Below are 6,761 nucleotides of genomic sequence, written 5' to 3'. Positions count from 1 at the left end.
TTTAGAAGCCCTGCAGTTTTAACATCTTTGAACACTTGAAATTTCAATGTCTCTTTTTAAACAAAGTGTTTCAATTGTAGGCTCCTGTAAAATCAAAAGTCACATATTTTCTTATTCCAAGTGGGATGAATAGGACCACAGTTACAACAAAATTAAAGCAAAACTCCAAATTCAGCAGTGTAGATGACTCAATATCTGCTACCTATGCCTCATTTACAATCCTTCTGGTCTCCAGAGGATCAGCTTGTTTGCTTTAGGCCATCAGAACCTTTGTTTGCTAGCATTCAGATTTTTCCTTCTGCTATTCTTCCAACATCTGATTATTGTTTTTTTTCTTCTGTTCATTGCAATCTTGAACCTTTTCATTTAGAAGTACTATGACTGATCATAAATACACTAAAGATGTAAAGATAATTCCCTCTGGCCCAACAGAGTGGAAAGTGTCAGGGTGACATATAATGGCCTCAGAGGAAATCCTAAAATTTATCCCTCATCTTCTCTGTTTGAAAAGAACCTTATTACCACTGAAAAGAAAATAAGGAGTGATCACTCAGTGTCTTAACCCCCTTTGTGTTCCATAAATATACAGGATAAACCCAAAATGCAATGGAGCGAGACCCAAGTGAGCTATTTTCATAAGCAACACATAAATCTTAGGCTGAGGTTTCAACCTAAATGTTATATTACCATGCCTAATGAGTACACATTTCTGTGACTGTTATATGTTATATTTATATGATAAAAGTTCTCTAGCTCAAAAAGAGGGTTCCATTCCAACTAAATGGCCTTATATTTAATGTTCAATCTTACTTCAACTTCCTTTAAGTTTATAAGACTTGAGCAAATCTGTCAACTAAGTCAATTTAAAAACACATGATCCATCAAATAGGGTAGAAGTTTACATTTTTAAAGATGGAAAAAAAGGGGGACACTAAAAATTCAAAACAGGAAGCGTGTAAAGGAGGAAAAAACACAATTTGACACTCTAGCTAATCTTATATTTTATGATTATAATAATTCAAGTTGCATAACTTCAGAAAATTATAATCCTTGACTGCTGGGAGTCTTGTATGTTGTGTTGTGTCAAACTAGAAGCCATACTCAATAGAACTGGAGACAAAAGTGGGGAAACATAATTTAACTGGAATTTAGAAATAGCTAAGATAAGAAATGATGAAATGGCTAATTTGCCAGAAATGAAGGAGAGTTTAACAAACCATGTCAGTTTTTTTAAATATGTATAAAAGCAAAAATACTCCAAATATTTTCAGAGTTGTGTCAAACTAAAGATGAATTCTGAAGAACTTGTTTTCAGCCCTCTACTCACCTTTTCTGACATGGCTTCCTTCTTCATCACTCTCTCCTTCTACTCTGTTCTCCAGCAATCCCCATAGAAACAAAACTCTATTTCAAAGTAAAAATATTATTCTTACCTAGTTGTAGTCTTATCTACCCCTCACTGTTCACTTCCAATTCTCCTCCAGTTTTCCCTCTCATCTCCTGCCCAACTTCATGTCCTCCTTTTATAATTTAAAATTTTTAAACTTACTGAGTCCAATGAGTATACAGTGGTCATGGGGCATCCACTAGGGTATGTTGTTAGCATCTGTTTTTAAGAGAAAGAGAAGAGACCCTGATAGCTCTGAACAAAGATGCTCCTGAAAACTTTGCCCATGGGGTTTGATATTCCTGATGTGTGTGTGTGTGTGTGTGTGTGTGTGTGTGTGTGTGTGTGTGCTTATATGTGAGTATACGAGCATTCTTAGATAGTACAATACAGAATACATATCTTCAACTACATCAACAACTGAGAACCAAGAGTAGCTGAGCTGAGCATCCCTCTCGTAACATATCTAGTAACTATCATTCATTGGAATACTTTTATATTTAAACCTTCCAAAAATTGTCCAAGAGATTTGGAATTTGCCTTTATAATTTTCTAACTAACAAGCATACTACTGACACATTATGTACTGAAACTGTAACTGAAGATATTGTATCCTTTCAACAGCAATTTTTTGTGGCCCAGGCTTCTTTATTTCATTCAAAGTATGATTTTAAAATATTAACTATTCACTGCCCTCATTAAAAGGATTCACTCATAGTTCAAAACAATTCAAAATTTTAAAACTCTACCTTTTAGATAGGCAAATTTTAAATCTAGGACAAAATTCCACCATGGGGATACCATGACAGTAAGAATATTAACTAGGTCTAACCAATGGGATTACTATATTGCTATTGATCTTAGAAGTAGTAAAATGCAACACATTCCTAAACAGCAGTCAACACTTATACTTCCTATTGGTAGTAGACTTGTCAAATTCATGAAATGTTAGTGACTTTCATGAGTCTTTAAAATTAAGTTGTCTTAGCAATGTTTATTGCTTTGAAGAGACATTATGCAAAGAGATCACAGCAAACATTTAAAATCTCCAAATCCTTTCAACTTTGTTGACTGCAACACATGTCTTTCTCTTGGGCTGTTTCTACTCTCCATCAGCAGCTTTCCTTGGCAAGAATCTTCTCTGAAACTTCTTGAGCTGAGCCCCCAGAGTACAAATCACACTCAGCACCACTGTTTTCTAAGCTCCTACTAGTTTGGCCCATTTAGCCTTGTTTAGAATGTCCAATTGCTTTTCTAGTCCAGAGTCCCAAAATGTTCCATATTTGTCCAAACAAAAACATGGTCCAGCCTATAACAGAAATACATCACTTCCTATTATCAACTTCTGTCTTAGTTTGGGTTTCTATTGCTGTGAAAAGACACTATAACCACAACAACTCTTATAAAGGAAAACATTTAGTTGAGGCTTAAGAGAGACCCTGCTTAGTCCATTCTCATCATGCTGAGAAACATGGCAGCATACAGGCAGACATGGTGCTGGAGAAGAGCTGAGAGTTCTTCATCTAAATTGGCAGGCAGCAGGAAAAGATAGTGAAACACTGGGCCTGGTTTGAGCATCTGAAATCTCAAATCCCATCCACAGTGACATGCTTCCTCCAATAAGGCCATCCTTCCTAATAGTGCCACTCCTTGAAGTGGGAATTTCTGGTTTCCTTGGAGACTCAGTTGTATCATGTGATTTTTTTTTCTGGAAACTGTTTTATGAGAGGATGTTTTGAAGCAGACACATGGTGTTTTTCTGGAAGCTGTCTGGTGAAAGGCCATATGATGTTTGGAAAGAGTATAAGTATCACCCCAGAGATAGTGGACAATGCTCTGACATTGGTTCACTGTGCTGGTCTTCATTGTGCTTCATTGAAGCTGGTCCTCACTGATGATGCTATTGCATTGGCTCGCCTTGCTTTCTTTGATGATTTTTGCTTGTCCTGACTTCATAGAGAGAAACACACCAGAGAATTTCTGGTGATGTTCTGGTGATGTTGCTTTTTGCTGTTTCAGTAGATTCATGGAGACTCGTATTTTCTTTTAGATCTAGCTGCTGTGGCTTCATGTTTGGTGTGTTGTTAGTGAACTGGACTGCTGCCAACAAAGATTGAAATCTACCCAAAGAACTACTCCAAACAGGTCCATATCCCCCTTGTCCAATTAACAATTCTCCTCCCCTACCTTTGATTGGTGAGCTATAGGGAGGTTGAAGCATGTAAAAACCCTTATTAAAGGAGGTTTTGAAAAACATAAGCGTACAACTCCTTAAGAGCCTTTGGGGACCATTTTTATTCAAACCACTGTGAGGAGCCGCATTTGCCATTAAAAGATGGTGCAGGCTTCTGCTTCCTGGTTCTTCACGGAAGCTTTACTTGAGAATGCGCCTGCGCATGGCACGAAAACCGAGTATGACAATTGGATGAGAGATTTGAGCCAATGAGGGATCTGCAGATCTCCCAAAGCTCTATTTAAGCAGCGGGCTTTCTGAGCTCGGCGTCCTTCCCCTTTTCTCCATCTTGAAGAGCTGTTCAATAAATGCTGTCAGAAGAATCCTGAGTGTGGCGTGCTCCTTATCGGCGAGGCTGCACGCTACAAACCACCACAGAAGTCATAATCAAGGTTAATGCATATAGGGAAAAGTAGTATTTCTCAAGAGCTAGGGAATTTGTTACCTAAGAGACTATACCCTAAAACCCATGCCCCCCAATTTAAGTGAGTCTTTAAAGTATTCCCTAATACAGTTAACTGAGATTTGAAAAATAAAATATAAACAAAATTAATATCATATAAGTGATGTATCTGCTTTAAAACTGTTTTATGTTTTGTTCTCTTTTATTTCATTTTGAGACAAAGTCTAACTACATAACCCTGGTTGTCCTAAGATTCACTATGTAGAATGTAAATGGGTCTTATCGTAAACTCATAGAGACCTCCTGCCTCCGAGTGCTGGGGTTAAATGTGTGTGCCATCAAACCTAGCACTTCTGTGTTTTTTAACTGGGTTACCACAGTAGGTTGTCCAGTTGTCTTCCTTTGGTTTGACACCCCTGATGGTTCTCTTCTTCACCTCTAACACTGTCCTCCCTGTTTGACCTTTCCCATCCTCAATACCTTATCTCTATCTTTATTTACTCTATGTAATACTTTCTATCCCACTTTTAAGCACCCCACATATGTTGTCCTTTTTTAAGTTTCTTGGGTTCCCAGAGTACTCCAAAATGAGCACACAAAAAAGGAAAATGGAAAGACTGGAGCCTACATTATGAGAGATAGCATGAAGTATTTATCTTTGCCCACATTCATTGGACCTGAGGCTCCTGAACCATTCAGAACTACAGGCCCAGAACTATACAGTCCAAGGATGTCCATCAGAGGCCTACCACACCAGGACCATGGAGGTTCACCACTCCTCCCATTACTGACTACAACAAGAACATCCAGGGACCAAAACCATCCATATGGATAAAGGTCTTCAGAAGAAGACAATCAACAAGAGCCAGGACAGCATAACACCTCCAAAGCACAGCTATCCTACTACAGCAAGCCCTGTATATCCTAACACAATCAAAACACAAGAAAATGACCTTAAATCCCACTTTAAAAGATGATAGAGACCTTTAAAGAGAAAATCGATAAATCCCAAGAAAATACAATCAAACAGATAGAGGTCTTTAAAGAGGAAACAAATAAATCCCTTAAAGACACTCAGAAAAATACAATTAAATGTTGAGGACTGCTCTGCCTCACGCTTGGGGGCCAAAATGTCTCGGACCGCTCTATCAGTGTTGGAATCCGCACTGCCAAAAGCCTTGGGGGCTAAATTGTTCCAGCTCATACTGCCCCAAGCTGCTCCAGTCTGTGGGTCGGGGTTCAGCAAGAGAGAGAGTGAGGATGGACTTGAAGAATGGAGACCAGATAGAGTGTGATTCAATCTCAATTATTCTTCAGTCTCTCTTCTTCTCTCCAAGTACTTAGTTCCAAGTCCCAAGTTCCTAGCACCAAGTCTCAAGTCCTAAATCCCAATTCCAGTTGTAATAAGTCTCAAGTCCTTATTCCTGTTCTTTGTTGCTAGTCTCTTTCCCAGTTCCAAGTTACCTTCAAAGTTCTCTAGTCCAAGTTCCTTTCTTGTCTGCCTCACATTTCATATGTCTCACTTCTAAGTCACACCTTTAAGTCATGCCTTTAAGTCTTGTCTCTAAATCACACCCTTAAGTCATACCTTTAAGTCTCACACACCCAAGGGAAGATCCTGGGTATATAAAACAAGATGTTATCAGAGTGTGTTCAGCTGTTGTAGGCTGTTGTAAACAAGTATCTTGTCAGGGTATATGGCTCAAGATGGCTGCAAGGATGATAGCCGCCTTCTGTCGGCTCCGCACAATTAAACAGGCATAGAAATAAGTAAAACTGTGTAATACCTGAAAGTAGAAATAGAAGCAATAAAGAAAATACAAGCTGATGTAATTTTGGAGATGGAAAATGTAGGGAAGAGAACATGAACAACAGATGTAAGCATCACCAACAGACTACAGGAGATTTCAGCATAGAAGATACATGAGAAAAAAATGATACATCAGTCAAAGAAGATGTTAAAGCTAAAAGAAATTCCTGACACAAAACAACCAGGAAATCCGGGATACCATGAAAAAAAAAAAACATAACCCTAAGAATAATAGGAATAGAAGAAGGTAAAGAGTCCCATTTTTAAAGCCCAGAAAAATATTCTCAAAAAAAAAAAAAAATTGAAGAAAACTTTCTCAACCTAAAGAAAGAGATGCCTATAAACATACAAGAAGCTTATAGAACCCCATCTTAACTGGACAAGAAAGAAACATTCTGATCACATAATAATCAAATCACAAAATCTACAGAACAAAGAAAGAATATTAAGGTTACTAAGAGAAAAGGCCAGGTAACATATAAAGGCATGCCTATCAGAATGACACCTGACTTCTCAACAGAAACTCTAAAAGCTAGAGTCCTGTAGCCTCTAAAAAACCACAGGTGTCAACCTAGACTACTATACCCAGTAAAACTCTTAATCACCATAGAGGGAGAAAACACAATATTTCAAGACAAATCCAAATTCAAAAAATATCCATCTACAAATTCTGCCCTACCGAAAACATTAGAAGAAAAATGCCAACTAAAGAAGGATAACTACATCTAAGAAAACACAGGAAATAAGTAATTCCATCTAACAAAAACAAGGAACACACACATACCACCAACAACAACATCATCAAAATAGAAGGAAATAGCAATCACTTGTCATTACTGTCTCTTAACATCAGTGGACTCAAATCTCCAATAAAAAGACAGTCTAACAGAATGGATTCGAAAATAAGATTCATCATTCTGATGTATAC

Source organism: Arvicanthis niloticus, chromosome 7 (assembly GCF_011762505.2).
Source record: "Arvicanthis niloticus isolate mArvNil1 chromosome 7, mArvNil1.pat.X, whole genome shotgun sequence".
NCBI lineage: Eukaryota > Metazoa > Chordata > Mammalia > Rodentia > Muridae > Arvicanthis > Arvicanthis niloticus.
The sequence above is the reverse complement of the archived record's forward strand: the minus strand, read 5'-3'. Positions refer to the sequence as shown.